The sequence below is a fragment of the Mercurialis annua genome, linkage group LG3, assembly GCF_937616625.2.
Source record: "Mercurialis annua linkage group LG3, ddMerAnnu1.2, whole genome shotgun sequence".
NCBI classification, from domain to species: Eukaryota; Viridiplantae; Streptophyta; class Magnoliopsida; order Malpighiales; family Euphorbiaceae; genus Mercurialis; species Mercurialis annua.
Window position 1 is genome coordinate 56,646,931 of NC_065572.1, and position 9,879 is coordinate 56,656,809.

Here is a 9,879-nt window from a genome sequence, read left to right on the forward strand (position 1 = left end):
TCTCCTGCTCAAAACGCTCCTACAATAATAATTTAAACCAATTAGTTTCATATGAATTACATGTTTCAAACAACTTAAACGTTATTTCTAATAAAAATTCGGCAGCATCTCGTTTATAAAATGAACATCACCCATTTTTCAGGGAAATCCTGCAAACTTCAAATTGTACAAACTAGCACATATCAACAACCAAACCACTTAATTCAAAGGAACAACAAAGATACCTAATTCAAATAAAATAAATTACGTGTTTCAAACAATTGAGATATTATATTCAAACTATTGAACTACTTAAACTATTTGAATACTACTTTCAATCAATATAATTTTAAAAAGATACTTACAGCCGCAATTCTCGCGCGCTCATCCACGAATCGGGTCGGGTCAGCCTTCAGAGTGTGCATCCGCTTATGCACCTCAGCATGTGTCGGCTCGCGCCCCAGCTCCCTAGCCTGCCAGACAAATGTAGTTATTTATAAGTTCATTTAACAACAAAATATAACATAAAATACTATAATAATTAAAATAAAAGATAAATACCAAAACCGCCTTATGCTTTAAAGCAGACATCGACCCTCCGGTATGTCGAACTGGTCCAGTGCTAGCTCCGGCCGGCTCGCTCATCCGATTGGCCCGCGCCTGGGCTGATTTCTTCTTTGTCTCATCAGAGTCCCAAACTCTCTCCCAAGCCTGCCACACGTCGTCTGTAATAGACACGTCTCTCTCACGAGAAGTCTTGTAAGTGGACAACCTGTCAGAATACCGGTTCGCAGAATGCTTCTCGAAAGTACTTCGGATGACTCGTTCCTCGAATTCGTCCTCCTAGAAGAATTTTTTCTGCAAAAGTGTTAATTTTAACAAATTAATTAAAATAATAAATGTAGATTAAAAATATAAAAATTAAATTAAATTACCTTAAACTCCTCGAAGTAAAAAGAAACAGCCTCTTCAGGCAAAAACCTCCAAGCGGTGCCTACTGTCCACCACCGACTCTGGAAGATTTCCCGCAACTCTCTAGATACCGTGCTTGTCACGACCCGATTTCCGCTTAGAAACTCGTGTCGAGACCGGCGCTAGGGAATGGGAATGGTTGTTCCGAAACCCGTAGCAAGCCTAGGAAAAACAGTAAAAACTTTTCGCATTTTGAAAACATAAAAGGTCTCAATTTCTTTTCGCAAGTATTTGAAAACCTTCAATTAAACGTGTAATCAAAACCATGCAATCGCATTTTTGGACTCAGGGTAATACATGTATACTGCACACACCTTGACACAACCCTGCCCAAAAACAATGCCAGCGGTGCAAACCAGTTATCATGTCAAGTAACTGGTTTAAGCATGCCACTTAATTAATCACAAAGCTTTTATTAAAACCAGGTTTCTTATAAACAACTGGCAAAAGCCCTTTTTATAAAAACATGCTTTTGTCCCAAAATGATACTCACAGTAGTTTCATATCAGAGTTTAAGCATTTACAATTGAACTACTGTTCGGAGCTAGAACTACTCTGCAGCTCTAGAGTGACCTTTATTTAGTTACAACTTCCAGAGAAAGAATTGGAAGTCTTGTCACGTCAAAATATCATTTACCTGTGAAAAGGGAAATCAACGGGGGTCAAATATGAGTGAATTCACATAGTTACTCAAGCATATTAATAAAAGCAGAAATCGCATGTAAACCCACTTTGTGCAGCCAAATAACCGATCCAAATGAAACCCTAAGAGAAACCCCATTTGGTTAACTGTGATTAATGTCACAGTTCGTGCCCTCTTGTTTAACACAGGATGAAATGTGAACTCATGTTATCACAATCATCTTATCTCTGTGTAAGGTTTGCTGGGCCGTAAATCAAATTACTGGCTCCCCAGGATAACCTGTTAGGTCTTGGCCGCTTTGCAAGCATCTGGCCAAAGAACCCAACTAATATGCAATGCAATGTTTTATTAATACCGGTGATCACACAGTTCTATTGTTGCCCAATAGATAGCACGTTCCAGTGGATCTATATATTGGTTTCAAATTGACTCTATGTAATGCAATTTCAAACACATTTTTAGTTATAAATGTTTTGGCATCAATATTCAAAAGTAAATATGCGAACTCACAAAACCGTTATCCACAAAACAGTTCTCGTTCACCCTCTACTCTCCTGGTCCGGTAGCTTGCTTGCTCGTCGGATCTAGTTAGAAAAATATTATTAAACACAATTGAAACAAGAATTCTAACTCTAAAGAGTAGACTCTCTATTGACATTACTAAACATATAGCATATCTAGTCTATACTCATTTTTAATCTCAACTCATAGTCCTCTAGCTATTAATCATTTTGATTAATAGAGGACCTAATTAAAACATTTCTAAGTTTTAATTAATCGAACTTCCTTAAACGTCCAAGTTCTTTTTAGTCCTGATTGAACGTACCGTTCAAAATTGTTCAAAACTCGTTGGTTCGGAACCCGACGTGCGAAAGCACGTCGGAAACACGCGCTGGCGCGAGGCCCTGTGCGCCCGCACAGGACACTGTGCGCCCGCACAGTGTCCCTGTGCGTCCGCACAGGTGACTGTGCGGTCGCACAGTCTCATAGAGACTGTGCGCTCGCACAGTCTCATAGAGACTGTGCGCTCGCACAGTCGGGCTGTGCGTGCGCACAGCCTAGGCTGTGCGTCCGCACAGCCTGGCTGTGCGTCCGCACAGTCACTGTGCGACGCACAGTGGCTGTGCCGCACAGCCACGGGAACTCCGTTCCCGGGCCGATTTCCGTCGAGCTAAACCCATTTTTCCGATCCTAAACACATATACAAATGCCAATCTATCCATTTTCACTATCGGAACGTAAAATCATTACGTATACGTTCGATTCGATACGGTAACCGTTATATATTCGAATATAATCCATTTTCTATATATCCAAATTCAAAATAACGGTTATAACTTCGATTATTAATGGATTACCGAAGAAATTTGAGTTAGAAACGAGAAATTGGATCGAAACCGTCGAACCTACCGTCGCGTGCCGTCGTCGCCGTTCTCTGTATTTCAAAAACCTAAGGTTTTTGATTTCTGCTGCTATAAACATTTCATTTGAAATGTTTATATATAGTTTGGTTAAATTCCAAACTAGCCCCTAGGTATTCACGCGTTACTTTAACCCAAATTCTTAAATACTCGTCCGTAACTAAAACGGACAACGAACTCCAAATTTTATGAAATTTTAACCACGAATTCCATAATTCGTAATTAAAATAAAAACATAATTTTTATTCTCACGGGACTTATATTTTATCTTTAATAATTCATTAAAGATTTATTAGGGCTAAATTAGACCCACTTAATAAAATTTCTATCTCCAAATTCTATAAAATTTTAGGGGTAACTTTCTAAAAATATTTTGTGAATATTGACTCCAAAAATATTCACACGGGACTTATAAATTACCCTATTTTAATTTATAAGCATTTCTTAATTCCCGTTAGTTAAAATATAAATATCAATTTTTTTTATATTTTAACTTCTATAACTATTTTATATTTCCGGAGATACTATAAATTAAATTTATCCTTAAATTTAATTTACGTTCTCCCGGTCCTATAAATTATTCCTTACGTGGAATAATTTAATCCTTTAATTTTACGGGGTATTACATTCTCCCCACCTTATTAAAATTCGTCCTCGAATTTCAATAAGAACTACGTACCTTGTAAAAATAAGTAAGGATATCGCTGACGCATATCCATCTCTGTCTCCCACGTACACTCTTCTACATAATGATTTCTCCACAGCACTTTCACCATAGGAATCTCCTTAGTACGAAGTTTCCGCAGTTGAGTATCTACTATCTCAACAGGCTGCTCCTCGTAAGAAAGTTCCTCATTAACCTCTACAGTTTGTGGTTGAATCACATGAGAAGGATCTGCGATATACTTTCGCAGCATCGATATGTGAAACACCGGATGAACTTGTGACATATCTGGCGGTAGATCTAATTTATATGCTACTGCTCCGATGCGGTCTATAATCTCGTAAGGTCCCACATACCTTGGAGATAACTTGCCTCTCTTTCCAAAACGAATAACACCCTTCATTGGTGATACTTTCAGAAAGACATAGTCACCAACTTGAAACTCTATCTCTTTTCTCTTTGAATCTGCATAACTTTTCTGGCGACTAAAAGCAGTTTCCAATCGTTGCTTAATTAATGGTACCTTCTCTGAGGTAATTTGGATAATCTCTGCTCCTGTCAATTTTCTTTCTCCTACTTCCTCCCAACAGATAGGAGATCGACACTTACGACCGTATAATGCCTCATATGGAGCCATCTCGATACTGGAATGATAGCTGTTGTTGTATGAGAACTCTACTAATGGCAAATACACATCCCAGCTACCTCCAAAATCCAGTACACACAGTCGAAGCATATCTTCCAAAGTCTGAATAGTCCTTTCAGACTGTCCATCAGTTTGCGGATGAAATGCGGTACTAAAATCTAACCGTGTTCCCATCGCTTCTTGCAAACTTTCCCAAAATCTAGAGGTAAATACTGAACCTCTATCTGAAACTATTGACACGGGAATTCCATGTAAACTGACTATCTTGTCAATATATACTTGTGCCAATTTTGCCGCAGTATATGATATCTTAATAGGTATAAAGTGGGCCGACTTCGTCAGACGATCCACTATAACCCATATAGAATCAAAACCTTTCTGCGTCTTAGGCAATCCAACCACAAAGTCCATTGTAATCCTCTCCCACTTCCACTCTGGTATGGGTAGGGGTTGTAAAAATCCATATGGCCTTTGGTGTTCAAGCTTAACTTGCTGACACACTGGACACCTTGCTACAAACTCTGCAATATCTCGCTTCATTCCGTTCCACCAGTACATCTCCTTAATATCTCTATACATCTTGGTAGAACCTGGATGAATACTATAAGTTGATCCATGGGTTTCCTCCATGATCTTCTGCCTTAAATTTTCAATATCTGGTACACATAATCTGGTACCATACTTCAGTGTTCCATTAACAACACTGAAGTCTTGACACTTTCCTTTCTCTACCTCTTCCATGACACGCTTTAGTTGAGGATCTTCACCTTGTAGTTCCCTAATCCTGTCGATTAGAGTTGGTCGCACACTTAATTGGGCTATCAAGCTTCCAAGATAAGAAACTTCAAATCTGATGTTCTGACTGAACATCGTATAGATCTCTTTGATCAATGGCCTTCGCCACTCTATAGTAACATGTGCTAAACTTCCCGCAGACTTCCTACTTAACGCATCAGCCACCACATTGGCTTTACCCGGATGATACTGTATAGTGCAATCATAGTCCTTAAGCAACTCCAACCACCTTCTCTGTCTGAGATTCAATTCACGTTGATCAAAAATATACCTCAAACTTTTATGATCTGTGAATATCTCGCACGTTGCACCGTACAAGCAATGTCTCCAGATTTTCAATGCAAAAATTACTGCTGCTAATTCCAGGTCATGAGTAGGATAGTTCACTTCATGCTTTTTCAGTTGGCGAGAAGCGTAAGCTATTACTCGTCCATGTTGCATTAAAACACATCCTAAACCAACCCTTGACGCATCACAGTAAACAGTGAATCCTTCAATACCTTCAGGTAATGCTAGCACTGGAGCTGTCGTTAGACACTCCTTCAGTTTCTGAAAACTGTTATCGCATTTCTCTGTCCATTCGTACTTTGCATTCTTCTGAGTTAACTTCGTCAATGGTGCAGAGATTTTTGAGAAATCTTGCACAAATCTTCTGTAGTATCCTGCTAAACCAAGGAAACTACGAATTTCAGTCACTGAAGTTGGTCGTTTCCATTCCACAACTGCTTCAATCTTCTTTGGATCTACTTTGATTCCATTTTGAGACACAACATGTCCCAAAAATGCTACTTCTTCTAACCAAAATTCACACTTTGAAAACTTGGCGTATAATTGATGCTCCCTCAATGTCTGAAGAACTATGCGCAAATGATGTGCATGCTCCTCCTCCGTACGCGAGTAAATCAAAATATCATCTATGAAAACAATTACAAACTGATCCAAGAAGGGTTTGAATATCCTATTCATCAAATCCATGAAAGCCGCTGGTGCGTTTGTCAATCCAAATGACATAACTAGGAACTCGTAGTGACCATACCGAGTCCTAAAAGCAGTTTTCGAAACATCATCCTCTCGGATCTTTAACTGATGGTATCCTGATCGCAAGTCAATCTTAGAAAAGTACCTTGCTCCTTGCAGTTGATCGAACAAATCATCAATCCTTGGCAATGGGTACTTGTTCTTGATTGTAACTTTGTTCAGCTGTCTGTAATCTATACAGAGCCGAAATGATCCGTCCTTCTTTTTAACAAATAAAACAGGTGCTCCCCATGGTGAAACAGTTGGTCTGATAAAACCACAACTAAGTAGTTCCTCTAGTTGATCTTTCAGTTCCTTTAACTCTGCTGGCGCCATTCGATAAGGAGGTATTGATATCGGTTTGGTACCAGGAGCTAACTCAATACAAAACTCTATCTCCCTATCAGGTGGTAATCCCGGTAATTCGTCTGGAAAAACATCTGGATACTCCATTACCACCGGTACATTCTGTACAGTTCCTTGAGCTTTCTCTGTATCCAACACAATAGCCAAGAATGCTGGACATCCTTTTCTCATCATTCGTTGAGCTTTCATAGCTGAGATTATGCTAGCAGTGGATTTTAATTTTTCACTTTGAAGTGAAACCACCTCAATTCCAGGGGTATTGAATGTCACTAACTTCTCGCGACAATCCACACTCGCATAATGTCGAGCTAACCAATCCATACCTAATATAACATCAAATGCTAGTACTTCTAGCAAAATTAGATCGGCAAGCAACTCTCGTCCTTGAACATTCACAGGACAAGACGAATAAACTATGTCCGCATCCATACTTTCACCCATTGGCGTGGCTACTGATAATGGATTTTGCAAGTAAGCGGGTTGCTTTCCCATCTTAATCGCAAAACTCGGTGAAACAAATGAATGTGTTGCACCCGGATCAAATAATACTAAAGCATCCATAGAAGCTATAGTAAAAATACCTTGCACAACTGCATTAGAGGCTTGAGCCTCTTGTGGATTTAGTGCAAACACCCTGGCTTGACTCCCCTCCGCTTGAGAGTTCTGACCAGTACCTCTTCCTCCACCATTTCTTCCTCCACCTCGATTATTACCAAAACCTCTTCCTCTCTGGCTAGTAAATGTACTACCAGTTTGACCTTGCCCAGATGCCGCCGGAAACATAGGTCTCCGCTGCTGCTGAAAAGGTTGAGCAACACTGGTAGCAGACCCTTGTGCTCCTGACATCGGACATTGTCTTGCATAATGGCCTGGTTGGCCACAAACAAAGCACGCTCCTGGAGCAAGGTGACACACTCCATAGTGTCTCCTCCGACAATTCTGGCAATATGGAGTTAAAACTCCAGAACTTCCTGAGCTACGTCCACTTGAACTAGCTCCAGGGGTATTGAAACGCTTATTACTCTTCCCTTTAAAATTTTTACGTCGCGGTCCAGTAAAACCACTTGGATTAAACCACATTTGTGTATTGGCTGTCGCACCATCTTGATCACTCCTTGTCGACACTAGTGCAGTAGAATTTACAATTCTGCCAAACTGTACCAACGAAGTCTCCATTTGACGTGCACTGTCTATCAACTGGATCAAATCTCGGTTCACATCAGAAACAAGGCTAATAAACTCGGGTCCTAAACCCTTGATAAAACTCGCATTCGCCCTTGCTGGATCAGCCATCAAATCAGGTGCAAATCTTCCCAACCTAGTGAACTCCGTCACATATTCTTGCACTGACCTATTTCCTCTTCTCAAATTCAGCAATTGATCACGATAACTCTCGGTCACAGAAAATGGCAGATAAAATTCTCTGTACCGATTAACAAAATCTGCCCAGGTCATTTGATTCATCGTAGGTTGAATTATACGTCGAAACCAATCTTTTGCTGGTCCTTTCATTGACATTTCAACTAACAAGATTGACTGTCTCTCGTCAGCCTGCAAACGTCTAGCATTACGCTCAACTTCCTCAAGAAAATCCAATGCATCGCCTGAACCATCAAATTCTGTTGGTTTGAGCCGCATATAAGCCAAAAGACTGTCTCTATCAACATTTGCACCAACACGCTGTTGTTGTCGCAATAGTTGCTCCCTATGCATAGCCTGATTCTCCACTTGGTTAGCCTGCATAGCTGCAACTCCAGCTAAGAACTGATTAAAGTCGAAGCCTGGCGCGTTAGGTTGTTGTGGTATCCCAGGAGCCTGAACTGGTTCCTGTTCCTCCACAGCTTGACCTCTAGCTCTACCTCTAGGTCTACCACGCCCACGGCCTCTACCTGCTACGTTGGCCGGTTCATGTTGCCCTATATGCACAGACGACTCATCATGAGCCTCTTCAGGTGCATCTCGTATCATCGCAGCTCGACCACGAGTTTGCCTTTGGTCAGCCATCCTAACCAAATCAAACCACACTGCAATCAAATGAAGAACAACAAATACAAATCCAACATGAACGCATATAACCATCTCAATGGTCACACCTCACGTGCTCATGCGTATCACAATATATAACTCATATCCAACACATTCTAAATTCACAACCTAAGGAAAAGCTGAATATTTCACAATTAAATGATGACATATCAAGGAAATGACTCAAATCCTATTGCTGCAGTAGTTCCTTAGACTCTACTATTCGAGTATCGGCAATGTTACTGTAGACATTCCAGTTCTACAACATTGCTCTGATACCAACTTTGTCACGACCCGATTTCCGCTTAGAAACTCGTGTCGAGACCGGCGCTAGGGAATGGGAATGGTTGTTCCGAAACCCGTAGCAAGCCTAGGAAAAACAGTGAAAACTTTTCGCGTTTTGAAAACATAAAAGGTCTCAATTTCTTTTCGCAAGTATTTGAAAACCTTCAATTAAACGTGTAATCAAAACCATGCAATCGCATTTTTGGACTCAGGGTAATACATGTATACTGCACACACCTTGACACAACCCTGCCCAAAAACAATGCCAGCGGTGCAAACCAGTTATCATGTCAAGTAACTGGTTTAAGCATGCCACTTAATTAATCACAAAGCTTTTATTAAAACCAGGTTTCTTATAAACAACTGGCAAAAGCCCTTTTTATAAAAACATGCTTTTGTCCCAAAATGATACTCACAGTAGTTTCATATCAGAGTTTAAGCATTTACAATTGAACTACTGTTCGGAGCTAGAACTACTCTGCAGCTCTAGAGTGACCTTTATTTAGTTACAACTTCCAGAGAAAGAATTGGAAGTCTTGTCACGTCAAAATATCATTTACCTGTGAAAAGGGAAATCAACGGGGGTCAAATATGAGTGAATTCACATAGTTACTCAAGCATATTAATAAAAGCAGAAATCGCATGTAAACCCACTTTGTGCAGCCAAATAACCGATCCAAATGAAACCCTAAGAGAAACCCCATTTGGTTAACTGTGATTAATGTCACAGTTCGTGCCCTCTTGTTTAACACAGGATGAAATGTGAACTCATGTTATCACAATCATCTTATCTCTGTGTAAGGTTTGCTGGGCCGTAAATCAAATTACTGGCTCCCCAGGATAACCTGTTAGGTCTTGGCCGCTTTGCAAGCATCTGGCCAAAGAACCCAACTAATATGCAATGCAATGTTTTATTAATACCGGTGATCACACAGTTCTATTGTTGCCCAATAGATAGCACGTTCCAGTGGATCTATATATTGGTTTCAAATTGACTCTATGCAATGCAATTTCAAACACATTTTTAGTTATAAATGTTTTGGCATCAATATTCAAAAGTAAATAT